The sequence below is a fragment of the Patella vulgata genome, chromosome 6, assembly GCF_932274485.2.
Source record: "Patella vulgata chromosome 6, xgPatVulg1.2, whole genome shotgun sequence".
Classification (NCBI taxonomy): Eukaryota; Metazoa; Mollusca; class Gastropoda; family Patellidae; genus Patella; species Patella vulgata.
In genome coordinates this window covers 18,028,371-18,046,222 of record NC_065884.2, presented here as the reverse complement: position 1 = coordinate 18,046,222, position 17,852 = coordinate 18,028,371, and the positions used below count along the sequence as shown (strand labels likewise).

Here is a 17,852-nt window from a genome sequence, read left to right as displayed (position 1 = left end):
GGTGCTTGTCATTATCACATATGTGATAGAACTGGTTAAACACGTTCCAAATATTATTTTATCACAGAGATCATTGCTACGATAGATGAATAATCAATGTTTCAACAATAGGAAGTGACGAACGCAAAAGGAAAACAGGAGTTACCCCTCTATATAAATGGCTGAAGTGAGGGGTGATAACAGATACATGGGCGAATTTCTGCTCACTAAAAATTCCTTCGAAGACCAAAAGTTGTTATATGAGACTGTAAGAGTATATCTGACAATTCAAAAAAGTAATTGCATGTCATTAGATAAGAGAACACGAGAAAAATAGAAACAGTCCGTACATTCACGGGTGTTTATTCATTCTATACTTATAAAAACATGGTAATGCACGGACTTTTTCTATTTTTCTTTCACGTTCTCTTATCTAGTGAGATTCGGTTTTGTTTATGAATTGTCAGATATCCTTTCACAGTCCCAAACAACAACTTTTCATCTTCAACGGAATTATCAGTGAAATGAAATTCGATCGTTTGTCTGTTACGTTACCGCTCATTACTTCAGTCAGTTATATAAAAGGATAATTATGTTTGTCATGTTTGACGTCACTTCCCGTTTCTTCACGTGCTTGTTACACAACTCCCGTAGCAATGATCTCTGTGTTAAAATTATATTTGGGATGTATTTAACGAGCTCTATCACATATTTTATAATGACTGACATCAATATTGTCCTTTAACTAAAGATAAAATCCAAATTTTAGTAGATACATGTACTTCAATTTTGATTGGCTAAGCACTAAAATCAATCTAATATTATCCAATCAAATTACTAAAATTTGGATTTTATCTTAGTTAAAATTTCGTGAAACAGGCCCCAACTCTCATTTCCCGACTATATAATTCTGTGCTATTTTTGGACACGGATCGTCACCGAGCGCTTCAAACAAATGCCTAACGCTCCGCCAATTCAAGTAAGATCAACATGAAACCTGACAGGATTGTTCCTTGGACACAGTTAGATACCAAAATAAAGACACTAATGGTGTTGTGAATCTTATTTTGAGGACCCTCCCCTCCTAAATTTCAGGTGTTGTGACATGGAGTTGGAAAAGTGGCAGCAGATCAAAACCGAAGACAACGGAATAGGCCTAGTAAAATAAATTTGATTATACATTACAGATATGTCTTGTCAGCAAAAGATATTAACCAAATTTGGTAAGGATCCCCGCCAAGAAAGCTGACATCTAAGTGTTAACACAGTTAACACAGAAAAAGGGCGGTAACTCCGAAACGGGTGGTTACAGAACGGAGAATATTTATGGGATTCGCCCCCCCCTCCCCATTACCCTGAAGCTTCACTTCACATCCGATGTGAAACAAACTCATTAAAGAGTGTATTCTCTATCATATTCAGAAGGCTTTAGGAAAGTTGGTGAAAACAGTAGGCCGTAGCGCAGCCGTCCGGGAAAAAATTAACTTAAAGAACTTTGCATTCCCTATATACTTGTCTTTATTAGCCAAGTCGGCTAAATCCCATTTCATTTCTTTTCCTTTGGCGAAAAGGACATTAAAATCCAATTAAAACAACAGCAATACAATTTATACTATATAAATATTTTATTATATTGTGTGAGAATCATAAAATTAACATATTAAACATGTAGATAATAATTTAACTCATATTTCTCCGTTATACATAACATACACAAAATACAAATAAATCACCTGAGACAATATATTTTAAAATACATATGAAAATAAAACATTTAATAGAAAATATAAATATAATATCTAAGAAGTGACATGCACACAAAAAAGTGTCCTAAAATATTTTGACAAAGTTTACAACAACGATTCGGCGATCTTACTTCCCTTCCTGCTCGCTTTCTATTTATGGAATATTTTTATTAGTCGATAAAAATAGCACAGTTATCAAGGGCGGATAATTTGACAATGTGTCTCCCCCGTGAATGTACCCAGGGGTTAGTGAAATAGAACGGAACGATACCACTGGGTATACCGAGCATGTATCGCTTGGTGGTACATACATAACGAGAAAATTCTTTGTCGCGGAATGACAAGCTTGGCAAATTACCACCGGCAAAAAAAACCTTTGTCCGTTGGCATCGCACCCAGACGATGTTTTTTGCAAGCAATATACGGGCAATGAAACATCGCTTACAAATTGCCCAAGAAGTCGCCAATGTGCGCCAGACTTAAGAATGAGTAGAAAGCGTGAAAAGTAATAATTCTCTTGTCATTACTATATACTATAATTTTTAGAGCTCTTTGTTCCAGTAATGACAAACCTACAAGATGTAGAAGAAGTACTTTAGTCTTATCTCAAACATCACAGCCAACTGAGACATTCATCATTTGATATTCTTAAAATCGAATGTCTAAACTGAATAAACATATGTTTCGTCCATACCTATATATAATTTACATTGCAACTAGACGAAAAAAGACGAATTCGATCTAATATCCTATCAGTATATACGCTCATTAAAGTTTCCAATATTGTACGTGCATTGCAAAATGGCACTCCTCATAATTAGCCAATCATGCAGAACGATACCCCCTCCCCCCACCCCAAGTCGGCTTCCTACATAAATTAATCACATGCACCGTTTTTTCATCAAAAGAACAGAGTTAGGATGAATTTAATGAGAGAGAATGTTGGATAAGATGAGTGATAAGACACCGGTATAAACTGTAAGATATGCTGTTGTGGCGGAGCTTGAGTAGAAATTAGAAAGTACTGGTCTTGAATATAGCGGCTGAACAGGTCTGAAATTGTTGGTAATATTATATTGTTGGTTGTTGGAATCGGTTTCAGAGGACATCAATGTACGAAATGTCGCCATCTGTAAAATAAAATATTGATTTTATGAGAATTGAAAATCATCTCTACGGAAGACGCCATATTGCGTCTTATTTAATACTAGGCGTAGGATTTTATTTTTTGCGTATTTTTATTCATAAGCTCGAATTATTACAGTTACTTTATCAATGTATCCTGAATTTTTATGTTCAGATATTAAACCATGGACCGTATATAGATCCATCATTAAACTGTCCTCAGATGCGTTACGTTAACTTATCACTCCAATAACAGTCCCGACAGTTTACGATTATGTCTGTTTAAATCGTTCAAAAAGGAGCTTTCAAAATTCCGCCATATTGTAGCCTCGATATTCATATACGGACTACAAGTGGTCCATGGGAGTACATAACTAAACAGTCGTGAACCTGTTCATTCGGCCGTTTCACTAATGTTGTCCCTTTAAAGTCCCTTTTTGTATCTGTCGCGTATCACGTATGCAAGACACAGAAAGTACTTAATGTTGACATTACCCTTTAGTGAACACAGTTAAGAAAACTTTAGGACATGACTGTCTTTAAAATATACGAGATCGTATTTTACCTGGGACGTACCCGACCATATCCCAGGAGATTTCGACAATAAACTTACCTGGGTTTTTGAGATTTTTATAGTTTCAGTAAAAACTGTCCACACAACAACTTCGTTACAAGAGGGTGTTGTCAAACTTCCACTGTATCGGAAAAAGTTGGTTGGGTTGCTTGGGATAAAGTTCATCGGAGCTGTGTTGTTTAAAGACACCAGGTCTGTAAATAAAATGAATTAGACAAACATCACAACGTACATCGTTAGTCAAGAACATTCCAGTCGTACTCTCTGGAACAATGTTTACTCTTATCAGTTTTAACAAATGACACGGCACTTGCACTACCCGGGCAGTGTTGCGTCTTGCTTGTAAATCATGGTTATGTTTGTTTATTTTTTCATTTTGAGTGAGGTCTGTGTCATTTCAGGCTCGGGACTCTCTACAACGCAATCCTACACATACAGAAACCAGTGTACCCAGAGAAAACTCACGAGGTTGGAAAGACGAACCTACCCCTTGCCACGTACACGAGGGTAATCGAAAGCACACCCGTTGACTCAATGAAAACCTTATGGGTAATATATATTGTCAATAGCATACTTACTGCTAGAATTGTATGCTGTAATGTCAGCTAATTTAGAAATAAGATCAGCATAATTAGCATTATCACAGTCTGAAATCTACAAATAAAACATATAAATATTAGCACATTATGCCTTACACGCATTTCAAAAGCATATTCTAGTCGTAATGTTATGTTTTGTTTGGCCTATGAGAAATGAAATGAAATGATATTGGGTTTAGCCTACTAATGAAATCGGGCATACGCCTGGTGATATCCTTTACTCTTATTCCAACCATTGTCAAACTTACTATGGTAAAGTGGTATTTTGTTTATTTTGTACATCAACAAATGAATATATGGGTCTTTATACTGGAAATAAGTTATATTAACTTATATCACTTACCTCAAACATGAACCCAAGAACAGCAAGACCATCTTTTACACCTACAGAATTTCCTAGACTTCCTAGAGAAGTTTTATAATGGACGAGATGAACCTAGAAATTGAAGGGAAAAGTATAATTTTCTTCATACTCACAACCATATTAGAAATGTTCCATTGCCTCTGAATAGAAAACTTTAAAAGTTACTAATATGTCACATTATAGAGGCCAACACGAATTTTATTTTACTTTGATTACATGTATCACGTGTTTGTCGATCTCGGTAATGTGACTTAGGGAAAGGAAGAGATGGCTTAAAAGCAATCGAAAGCTTTTCTAGTCACACGTCTGGTTCCGAACTAAAAATATTCTAGCAGATAGTTCGATCCAGTACCAAAACATCAGATCTAAACCTCGTTAATTCTCTAATACAAACATTCTTCAAAGAGAACTTACTTCCATGGGATAGGTTTTACTGTTAAGTTGATGTTCGGAACCTTTCGTGTCATCAGATCCCCAATGGAAATGAAACTGTGCAAGTTTATATTGTTCTGAAAGGCCGCCATTCGAAATATATTGATTACCAGTGACGTCAACTTGGGCTGAAATAATGGTAAAATATTAACATATAACAGCTTAGCCTGGTGAGACAGAAAAAAGGACGTTAAACCCCATTTGATTTTATTTCCTATTTTATTTCAGTTTCCCGGAAGCCTTTCAAGAAATTACCACCCACTCTTGCGTACATTTCATTTTCCCTTTAATGTGATTAGTTTAATGCTAGCACAGATATGTTAAGTTAAGGTAGACAAACACGAGTATCAATTGAGGTATCAATAAAGTTTTAATGGCATCGAAAATCTCTAAACATCCATGCTGGAAACAATTATCCCAGGCATTCAATCAAGATTTTTAGTATTGATTTTTAACACAGATATGTTAAGTTAAGGTAGACAAACACGAGTATCAATTGAGGTATCAATAAAGTTTTAATGGCATCGTATATCTCTAAACATCCATGCTGGAAACAATTATCCCAGGCATTCAATCAAGATTTTTAGTATTGATTTTTAACAGCGGATTTAACTCTATATTTAACCTTAGTTCCAATAACCTCAAATTGATCCTGTATGGTTTTAAACTCTATATGTACCTTTATTCTAACAGCTTCAAACTATATACCCTTTATTCTAATAGCCACAATTTGATTGTATATCATGGTTTAAACTCTATATTTACACTTTATTCTAATAACCACAAACGGATTGTATTTCATGGTTTAAACTTTATATTTAACGTATATGCTAAATTGATTGTACAGGTACATGTATATGGTTTAAACTCGTATTTAACCTGTATTTTAACACCCCAAACTCTATATTTAACCTTAGTTCTAACAACAGATTGTATTTAACCTTTATTCGAACACCCTCAAAATGATTGTATATGGTTTTATCTTTATATTTAACCACATTATTCGTCCCACCAGAACGAATGCAACTTTCCTCCCACCCCCTTCCACATGGGGCAAAACGTTTTCGACCTAAACCGGAAGTAAACACGGGAACTCCCGCTTAGTCAGCCAGCGCCTTACACACCGAAGCAGTGTCCCACCGCACAATAAAATAGGTTTTTATTTCAAGTTGAAAAAGTGCAGATCCAGCCTTTTGGAAAGGGGTAGGGGAGGGACCTGACAATTAAGCGATAGTCCTTGGCCTAGTTATCAGTTAATTGGTTCGCTGTCCAGAATCTCGATTATCAAGACAGTGCTGGGTGTGTTAAGGGACACTGGGTTAGAATAAGACACATATTTTCGAGATTATTTTAATTCTTTAAATGGTATCTAGAAGCACGGTTAACTATTCATAAAAAAACCCACAAGGTATATAACTACTTCTCTATTATTTGGATATAACTAATTCTCTATTATTTGGATATAACTAATTCTCTATTATTTAATATTATTTAAATAATAGAGAATTAGTTATAGAGAAGTAGTTATAGAGAAGTGGTTATATCCATATATACCTTGTGCTGTGTTTTGTTATGATTTGATTATTTTAATATAATCTTACCAGTATGTCCGTTGTTTTTAATCGTTAAGGCAACTGGTGTGTCATATCCGGTCATTGTCATATTTCCAAGGCTAGCTTGTAATGTTGTATCGGAAATTTTAATATTGATGGGTGATTGACTGTTTTCGCCACATGTAGAGTAAGTCTGTGCCCAGTTTGACGGACCTGAAACATAGTAATATATTGATAATTCCCCACACTTTGAATTAAAGTTAAATTATCTTTACCACGATATAAGATGAAGAATATAATTATAATTGGACATAACATCTATATTCTACTGCTGTAACATACGGTTTATGTTGATGAAATTATAAGCAACAAACGGATTTATTGGGTATGGGTGGGTGGATGGAATGTTATTTTATCAATTTCATTTAGGGGAGTCTTGGCGGGGTGGGGGGGGGTGTAAACTATATCGGATATACATACCACTGTTCTCGTATCCCCACGCTGAAAATAAAGACAAAAATACTTTAATTCTTTAATAATTCTAAGCACGATATTTACAATTTCATTCAGAAAAGACATGTACCTAGGAGACGCTATGTTTTGAATCAAAATACGTGTTTCTCCTTTTTTATAGGTCACATTCGTCTTTATTTCTTGTTGGAAAAGATAATGTGTCTTTACCAAAACAATGCAAATGAAATAATCACAGATAACGAAGATTGTTAATTTAATACTCTATTTAACTGTAGTACATAAAGCAGCGTATGCGTATTCTTTTTAAAAAAAACCCACTACCAATTATTATTTAATGAATTCACAAAATTAGAAATTTTCTTTCTTTTCAAGCACGTGCGTGCTGTATCATCAGGTCTGTCATTGAGTCAACTGTTGTGATTTCGATTCCCCAGTTGTAAATGACAAAGGGTATTGGATTAAAATTGAACCATGTTAGTCCCGAAATGATCTAGTTTATGTCGAGTGGAAGTTTAATCCCATTTCTCTCTCTCCCACCCCCCTCTCTTTCTTTTCGGTGTTAGTAAACGCCATATATCCGGCATATATATAGCAGTATCATTTACCCAAAGTTACTCCGTTATTGTTATCACCCGATTGTAAACATGCTTTTCTAACGGTAAATATCGCTATATATTTAATTCATTGACAACATTAAAGCTTTTTTAGTGGTACAACATTAATCTTAATTTGATTGGGTTTTTTTTTTAAATCATTTCTCTTGAAAAATGAAATTTTATTACAACCAATTCATTTTTTTGTCTGGTAAAAATATAAAAAAAAAATGTAGAATAATTTGTTTAATTATTCTCAACTTACATGCTGCTGTAGATAGTCCTACGAATGTCAGAAAGGTAAAAGCGACACTTAACTCCATTTTAGTAAATTTTTATACAAGTTTTTCTCTGACTGTCAGTCTACTTTCTGTGATCTGAATTCGGCCGTTCCTGAAGAACTGAATACCATCCAATTTTTCCTGTCGTTTTTAAACCATATGGATTTGGGCCTAGCGCAGCTAAAGCGTAGTCACGTGACATGTACGGTTTTGTTTCACTATAGCGATATAAGTAGATTATTGTGTAAGCCAAGTTCTTTAATAATTATTCAATTTTCATTTAATAATATTAGCAAATGAACAATGCCCTAAATTGATATCTTATTCTTATCTAATACTATTATAATAATTATAAAAATTTGATCTTTAGCTGTATGGGAGGAGAGAGAGAGAGAGAGAGAGAGAGGGGGGGTTTAACGTCCACTCGACACAAACTAGGTCATTTGGGGACCCGGAGAAAACCCACGAGGTTGGACAGGCGACCCTACTCCTTGTCACGTATAACCGGGGATTCGAAACCACGCCAGTTGACTCAATGACAGGCCTATGATACAGCACGCACGTGCTAACCATTCGGCCATCCACAAGCACCCCCACCCCCCAAACTGGGTGACAATACCACAGAAATATGTATGTGAGTTATCGGTAGTTAGTGTTGGAATTGGCTACAGCAAGGACAGAAAACAACAACACGGCAGAATTATTAGACACCTTAGTTCAACGTCAGGAATGTTCTCTTCCCGTCTTGGGGAGGAGGAGGAGGGGGGGGGGGCTGTTAATAGCAATTAATAATATCCATTAACATGTAGTTATCACCCGCTAATTAGAAAAGCTAACAAATCATATTAAAACCAAAGCCATCAAAGCAATGCAATATGTTCATGATTTTCATTCATAAATTCTAATCATTTTGTATTGTCATCTGTATTAAAAGTTATATTCTAAATTAAATGTATACCATAGAAATAATGGCTACATGAAAACACTAATCTCCTACGATTGTTTTAATATAATTAAATGTATTAATTGTATTAGGATTTAATATTATTTAATTAAGCTCCTTCTACACCCTTATGTGTTGTCTTTACAATTAACATATTAACCAGTTAGTTTTCTTTAGTACAAGTCAACAGGGACGACATTTTGTTTATCTTCTTTTGTGTAAGTAATCAAACTTTTAAAACGATTAGAGATGGGTTTCTTAACAAGCAGATTATAATCCTTATAAGACATATAGAAGTAGATTTGACAAATTAAAAACACATAATCAGTGTATGGTTTCCTTCCCTGTACTTTTTGATTTCTTGCCTGTGCGGTTAACCCCCCTTTTCATCTTGTAGTTATGGTTTCATTCCTTGATTAGTGTTTAATTGTTATCTATATATTGCTATCTCCCATCTCGTTAATAATTATTAGTTTGATCTGCTAAATTCATCTCGCTTCTAATTGTTATCAATACATTACAGTCTTTCATCTTGTTAATCCTTTGTAATTGTTTATCCATATTATTACTTCTCTCATCTTGTTAATTCTTAATTAATGATTAATCAGTTATATGGTTTCCAATTGTTATCTATATATTGCACCACATTTTTGATAAATATCATTATTTGCTTGACAACGATATCTCTGTGTATCGAAACGTAACATGTTTAATAATTCAGAAGTAGTATATCCATATACGTGTTTTTAACTAGCAGATTATATTAATTAGATTATAGTTTCATAAAAAGGGAGATAATATTTTATCAAAAAGAATGTAAATCGTCTTGTTCATTGATTTTTATTGATTAATTGTTTTTAATGTTGTTGCTGGTTGAATAAATTAATATCCAGATTATACAGTTGTTCCTGATTTTATGGAAGTAACCCACCAGGTTACAATAATTCCACAATTTTCGATAAATGATGAAATTAATTTTATCTTTATTTTCATGTTAATGGAGCAATGTTGACTTGGTTGATGATAAACAAAATTATCCTCTGGTCATAGTTGATTCTACACACATATTTTATAACAGTCAGAAGCCGCAGACACAAATGTATATCTATCTATCTATCTTCTATACTAATATGTGTGACTGTCGTTTGTCTGTCTGTCTGTCTGTCTGTTCGGGGTTGGCGGCTACACTAGGTCTGCCCCGAGTCTGAAATTTGGGGTATAGGGGTAGCTCGGACCGGGGAGTAACATAGGCCAGGTGGCGTTAGTCTACCACTTCCGGTTTCGGAGTTATGACCCCCGAGTGAAGCCGGGTATCCTGCTAGTAACTAATAACCGACAAGAGGATTGTTTTGGTCAACAACGTCTAAATTATTGCACAAAGGACCAGCAAGGAAAGACATGTTATCAGGGCTGCCGACAACCAGTATCGCAGCGCAATTTGCGATACATATTTCGTCCGTTGCTAACCAAAAATTAAAATCTGACGTTTTTGATTCGCAGTTACTGCGAATCATTAATGTGCCTGTCATTTTGGATATTGTCACAAGAATAATCCACATTTTGAAGACTAGAAGGCTTATTCAACACTTTCAACGTGTATAAAATGTTGAATAAAATTTTATAAACAAAACTGAATTCTCCGTGTGACATTTTCTTCTCGAACTACCCAGACACAATACTATATAACACAGGGACATAACTCTATGAATAGGGACTATTAAACCGGAAATAGGGAATCAAGTAGTCGCACTCACGTTGCGAGACATCAAGTAATTATATCATATTCATTTTGAAATAAATAACTCCAGTGTATCGCACGTATTGTAAATAAAATATAAAAAAATAAATACATGTTAACGTATTGTAAAATGATAAATCAAAGTAAAAATTCCCGTAAAATATTGTTTATATCGCGTGTGTCTAGTTAATCGAGGTGCGGCCGACTGAACAAAAATAGTAATACACGATAAAAAGCAGACGAGATCGTTTTCTAACGAAGATTTCTAACGTAACAAAAAAATAACAATTAAAATGAGTGGGGCTTCGGAAGTCACTGTCAAGAATTGGCTTCAGACATAAGACCTAACTAAATGTCTACATCACATTTACAAACTGTCACAAGTACTTGTGGCAGTGCTAAAAAAATCTAAGAATAGTCAGAATGGAATCTAATCATATTTGTTATGAATTAAAGTAATATCTAGGTATTTACATTGAAACTGAAAAACTGCTAATCAATTTTTAAATTTGCTAATCAAATTTGGCAAAATTGGACTTTTTGATTAGCAGTGCTGCTAATCAACTGTGAAAAATTACCGACAGCCCTGCATGTTATAGATATGCATATTCTACACAGCATATCCAAAATATAAATAATTTCATAAACAAACTGAAAAAAATGTATTATGGATAATTTAAATTTTGCCCCCTATTGGGCTACCAATGATTTTATTCAGTTCGACCACAACCTTCAAATAACAATCTGTGAAACTCTAAAGCGGTTTAAGTCAATTAATTTGACAAATCTGAAGCAGCAGCGAATAAAAAATAAGCCCTCTATTCAACACCTCTAATAAGAGGAAACAATGTTGAAAAAATCTCTGGACACCCTAGTTAGTGAGGCAGTGCCATACTTATTGAACAAACGTAATGCAATTCCTTAAAATGAGTTACAGAGAGAGAGAGAGAGAGAGAGAGAGGGGGAGAGGTAGATGGTTTAACGTCCACTCGACACAAACTAGGTCATTTCGGGACTAACACATGGTACGATTTTATTTCAATAATTCGCTTGCGCGTAGGGGTCTTTAGCAGTTGGAGAAAACTGGAGGACCCGCAGAAAACCCACGAGGTTGGACAGGCGACTCAACTCCTTGTCACGTACAACCGGGAAATCAAAACCACGCCAGTAGACTCAATGACAGACCTTATGATACAGCGCACACGTGCTAACCATTCAGCCACAAAACCCCACAAAATGAGTTATAAATCCAGCCCTCAATTCCCAACTAACATACAAATCATTGTGCTATTTTTGGACAAGGATCATCACCGAGAGCTTCTCGCCATGTATTACTTCTTCTTCTTTGGGGCGCCGCTCTTAAAAAAAAGCCTAACGCTCCGATAAAATTCAAGTAAGACCAACTTACATAATTTGATATCTTTATATCATATCATTGTTTGTAAGCAGGTGTAATACCAGATTAATATTCATTTATATAATTTGTTTATGTCATTTTGTTCCTACAAATTAACAGCCTATTTGTTGGTCGTTTAACGTGACCTGCTTCCTCCATGGCGATATAGCAGACAAAAAAAAAACAGTGCCAAATCAATGTTTATCCGGGTAACAATCTTAAAAATATAATCTTCGTTTAGAACACGTATAGGTTTAGTCTAACATAAGTAGGAGAAGCGAGATCGATTGGAAGGTCTATAGGTCAATGGTTTATGTAATTCGAAAACGGAACCTCCAGGGTAACAGGTCAACATATTACTCACTCAGACACCGCGACTTCCTGAGGTCGGTGAAGAAATAAAGAGTTGGAATGTAAGTACATGTACTATAACTGTCCCTTCAATGTTGTTGAATTCTAATATCAAATTGAATCAACAACGTGTGAAATAATTTTATAGACCTATAGTGTTTTTAAACATTAAGTAACATGAATATTTTGGATTTTTCACCCACCGGTTTAGAAGTTATCTTGAAATTTGTGATTCATCTGAAGAATTTATAAAATTAGGGAATGACTAGGCAGAAATGTGCGCTATTGTTTGATACCTAAGACTTGTATTTACTTATTCTAAATCCAGAGAATGTCAATAATATTAATATAACCCTGCATACTTAGTGTTAATATAGAGTTAGAAAGGCGACATGACTAAGCACAGCAGCAGCAGACCCAACCCTCATTCATCGGTATAGTAAGATAAATACGCCCACATCGTAGAAAGGATATTAACCAAATTTAATAAGGAACCTTTGTGCTGTCAAGAAATCTGACCTTCAGAAAAGGACGGTAACTCCGAAACAGGTGGACACAGAATTGTGAATATTTACAGGATTCGTCCCCCATTACCCCGACGCTTCACACCAGATGTGAAACAAACTCATTAAAGAATGTATTCGCTATCATATTCACAAGGTTTTAGGAAAGGTAGTGGCAACATTTGGCCGTAGCGCAGCTGTCCGGGAAAAAATTCCCTTAAAGAGCACTGCATTGCCTATGCTCGCATTTTCAGCCCAGTCGGCTTACAACAGTAGAACTCTAAACCCCATTTAATATCTTTTTCCTTTGCAGAAAATGACATTAAAATCCAATTGAAAAATAAAACCAGCTAATAGCTATCTTCAAACGTTTGAATTTGAAGTTGAAAATGATATTTTTGCCAATTTCTCAACTGGCAACAGTGAATTATAGGATTAATAGGATTATTCTTTAACAAGGTAGGACTGTTTATAGATACCATCTATTTAAAGACTTTATTTTAATACAATTTAAAAATATAACTTAAAAATATGAAATTATCGCTTTAAATTGTATAATTTAACTCATATTTCTCCGTTATATAACCTACACAAAACACAAACATTTCCACCTGAGCAAATATATTTTAAAATACATTTGAAAATAAAATATTTAATAGAAAAAATAAATATAATATTAAAGAAGTGACATGTACACAAAACAAGTGTCCTAAAATATTTTGAAAGTTTGCAACAACGACTCGACGATCTTAGTTGCAATAAATTGCAAGTTACTTCCCTTTGCCACTCGCTTTCTAATTAGGGGATTTTTTGATTGGTCGATAAAAATAGCACAGTTATCAAGGGCGGATAATTTGACTATGTGTCTCCCCCGTGAATGGATCCAGGGGTTAGTGGAATATAACGGAACGATACCACTGAGTATACCGATGATGTATCGCTTGGTGGTACATACACTTCGAGAAAATCTTTGTAGGCGAATAACAAACCTTGCCACTTACCACCGGCGATTCAAGTCGTTGTCCGTTGGCGTCACACCCAGACGATTTCTTGCAAGCAATATGCTTAGGAATGACTAGAAAGCGTGAAAATCAATATTGATCTTGTCATTACTGTAATTTGTTTTCCTCTTTTTTTTCTAGTAATGACTTTAAATAAATATCTACAAATGTCTATATAATTATGAAAGCCACAATTGTGTGTGAATATATTGAGTTGAGGAACACGATAACATCGTAAAAAATGTACATAATTATATAATGACGTCATGGATCAATAAATCTGTTTGTTAAACCCGAGTATCAGTATATTTTTTTTTTTCAAAATTCTTATCCTAAATGTAGGTGAGAAAATCACGCGGTAAGTCTGCGAACAGGCCTTATTGGAAGTCCACGATAGAGTTTCCTCAACGTCTAAGAGGGTCATTTTTGTACGTCTACAAATTGCCCTTTTTGTAAGTCTACAAAAAGCCCTTTTGGTAAGTCTACAAAAAGCCCTTTTGGTAAGTTTACAAATAACACTTTTTTGTAAGTCTACAGATAGCCCTTTTTGTAAGTCTACAAATAGCCCTTTTTTGTAAGTCTACAAATAACCCTTTTTGTAAGTCTACAAATAGCCCTTTTTGTAAGTCTACAAATCTTCTGCAAGGCTACGATACGCCATGAACTTATATTGCATCGTCGCAGGCCTTACTACGATAAATAAAGTTACGATATCTCACATGTTAACATTAACTCATAAAGTTACGATATCTTATCTAACATTAACTGATAGAGCTATGATATCTCATATAGGTACAAACATTAACTCATAAAGTTTTAAACAAGGCCAACAACACAGTAAAACAACTATACAAATTGTTCATAAAAAGTAGCTAGAAAGAAAGAAAAGGGAATTGATTCACTCCTTTCTCCATCTATATATAATCCTAAAGACGATCTGCGCTAAAAACAAAACCAACCTTAAACGCCCCCCATAAAAGACGTATTATCAATAAAAGGGGAATCATAACGCTCTTGAGATATGCGTGCGTTCAAATATAATATGATTTGATTTATTTAGAATGAGTATGAATGGGTTTATATAGATACCGTATTTAATTTAGATCGTTGATATATTACAACATCCATGTCATGATATATTTCCACGAGCTTGTTCAGAATTTTTCAAAATTCATTATATGTAGCTAGAAAGTTGGCACTTTTATTTCTTTTTTTGAATCAAAAAAAATCAAATCCCCCAATAAAATTATCACAGACCATTGGTATTTTGACACCCTGACATTTACGCCCATTAAAGGTTCGAATATCGTGCATACATAGCAAAATGTCACTCCTGATATGAGTCACTCATGCAGATTGCAGAACGACCCCCCCCCCCCCCCACGTAAATCAATCACATGCACCGGTTTTTCATCAAAAGAATACAGTTAGGATGCATTTAATGAGAGAGAATGTTGGATAGGATGAGTGATAAGACACCGGTATATACTGTAATATATGCTGTTGTGGCGGAGCTTGAGTAGACATTAGAAAGTACTGGTTTTGAATATAGCGGCTGAACTGGTCGGAAATTGTTGGTTATATTATATTGTTGGTTATTGGAATCGGTTTCAGAGGACATCAATGTACGAAATGTCGCCATCTGTAAAACAAAATATTGATTATATGAGAATTGAAAATCATCTAAACAGAAGACGCCATATTGCTTCTCATTTATTTATACGCCTAGGATTTTTCCTTGCGTTTTTGTATTCGTAATGATCAATTTATTACAGTTACTTTGTGAAAGCATCCTGCATATATTTACGTTAGTATATCACTGCAATAACAGTTTCGACAGTTTACGACCATGCGTATATTATGTTCAAAATGGGGCTTTCAACATTCGGCCATATTGTAGCCTCGATAAGGACTACAAGCGGCCCAAGTGAGTACATCAATAAGGGGGGAATCTTTAAAAGTGAACAGTCGTAAACCGGTTCATTCCGACCGTTTCACTAATCTTGACCCTTACCTTTTTTGTATCTGTCGCGTATCACGTATGCCAGACACAGAAAGTACTTAATGTTGACATCAAGTTCAAGTTCTTTATTCCTTTTAGTCAACGACTCATCGGGTAAAACATACAGTACAAACAAATAAAGAAATACAATATGTACAAAAACAATATCAAACACACATATATATATAACACATTAAACTGAGTTAGATATTTAAATATATAAGTTAGAAATATAAGAGAACAAACGTTTTCCTATGCACGTCGCTTGTTTGCCAAATATAGAAAGTTCCCTAGATTAATTAATTCATTAGTATTATTAGTAATTAATAATTGAATTAACTTATAAATACTGAAATAAATATTTCGTTATATATTTAGTCCTAAAATTCGCATATAATGGGCAGATTAAAACAAAATGATATTCATTTTCAATATCTTCTAACTAAATCGCATCTTTAAATTTTATTATTTTTCGATGTTAAGACTATGGCTTGAGTGTCTTTTTTTAGTTATTTCTTTACGACATTTAATATTAATTTGTTCTGTTAGGTAATATTGCAAGGAAAATGTATCAATGATTTGTTTATATATAGCTCCCTTAGATGATTGTCTTATTTTTCCGTAGCACTCATGCTTAAATATGTCGAGTGGGGGGGGGGCACGGTGGCTAAGTGGGTAAGACGCTGGCTCGCTAGCCCGAAGGTCAGGTGTTCGATCCCTGCATTGACCGAGAAAGTTCATCCAGATTTTCCGGCGTGGTTCCCCCTTGTCAGTGATGCAGGACGGAGGGTCTGACAAGGACAGATGTCTAGTCGTTCGCATGAGACCAAAAACCGAGGTCCCGTGTACACGTTGGCGTGCAAAATTTCCCCCATAGCTCACTGTATGGCGTATGCCCGTCTTCACTAGCCCAGTTTGAAGCAGTAGGACGTTAAATCCCATTTCATTTCATTTCCCCTGACTGTTCAAAAAGGTCATCAGCTGTTTTGGCGATGCATTCCTATTGTTGAGCGCGATGACTGGATTATTAAGATATAAGATACAATGTTGACAAAGACGTTAGTATCTATCAACAAGGTTAAAGGTTAATATACGATACAATGAAAGCAACGATTTGTTAACCTTGACCGCGGTTTCGGTTGGCAGATCATCCAAGGTCACCAGACAAACTTACACAGCCCCTTTCAACGGACCACACGTACAATCTTCATATCGTTCTTTTTAATAATTATCCCAAATAAAAGATCATTTAACAATCAGTCTATCATCTTTTCTCTTATGCTTGAGTGATTTTTTATTAAGAAGCAACTTCCCATATCACAATTTCTTTTTCCTTTCACAGATTTTAAATCTTCTATTAACTTTTTTATTTATGACCGCTGGCAATGGTCTTGGGATCTTGCAGGCACAAATAAACTTCATCACATTAAGCCTCTCTTAGGAGATTGGCCAAGTTCCTATAGAACCAACAGGAGGGATGAAGTTGTTTTGTGTCGCTCTCGTATTGGTCATACTTTTTTAACACACATTTTCATATTAAAGCGAGAGCCTCAACCAGAATGTGAACACTGTCATGTTCCTTTGACAGTTAAGCACATTTTGATTGAGTGCAAGCATTTCAAGGATATTAGATCAAATTTTTACCGTTGTCAGTCATTACATCATATGTTTGCCCAACCGGGTTTATATGGTAAAGTGTTAGACTTTTTAAAGGAGACAGGATTTTATCATAAATTTTAATTGTATATATATATATATCATTTCATTTTTGTATTTAATATTTATATGTATAAAAGTTGTATTTTATTTTTAATTTTACTAACTGTGATATTGTTTTTATTTATGCATATAATGTTTTTCTGTGATATAATTTAGCCTGTCTTGTAATATTCACCATATGTTTGGCGCAATATAGCCCGGTTGGAGTTGACGTGCCATAATACTACATTTCATTTCATTTCATTGTTGTGAACTCAACACCCAGTTATTGAAATCAACAACAGTGTGCACCTATACCTCTATGGCCTACCAGCATTCGTAGAATTACGTGTCCACAGAATTTATTTGAGATAATTAGTATGAATTTTTTCGACCTCCCCAGCTTTGTGAAATCCTCATATCTCTGAACCGTATACGATAACATAGTACCTTTGTATCAAATTCAGAATGTTTGGTTAAAATATTGAAATAATTATCATT

The 17,852-nt window shown here is 34.7% G+C and overlaps 1 long non-coding RNA gene across 1 annotated transcript in view; it reads right to left on the bottom strand.

The window, feature by feature from the left end:
* Positions 1 to 2,681: 2,681 nt before the first annotated feature.
* The window catches only part of LOC130013103 (uncharacterized), a 36,389-nt gene continuing 21,218 nt past the window's right edge, over positions 2,682 to 17,852 (bottom strand). Inside the window, exons 3-9 of the long non-coding RNA XR_008788459.1 lie at positions 6,852 to 6,872; positions 6,420 to 6,584; positions 4,801 to 4,946; positions 4,366 to 4,458; positions 4,002 to 4,077; positions 3,463 to 3,617; positions 2,682 to 2,854 (exon numbers count right to left, since the gene is read on the bottom strand). This is a non-coding gene — a long non-coding RNA (uncharacterized LOC130013103). The remainder of the gene's footprint in view (positions 2,855 to 3,462; positions 3,618 to 4,001; positions 4,078 to 4,365; positions 4,459 to 4,800; positions 4,947 to 6,419; positions 6,585 to 6,851; positions 6,873 to 17,852) is intronic.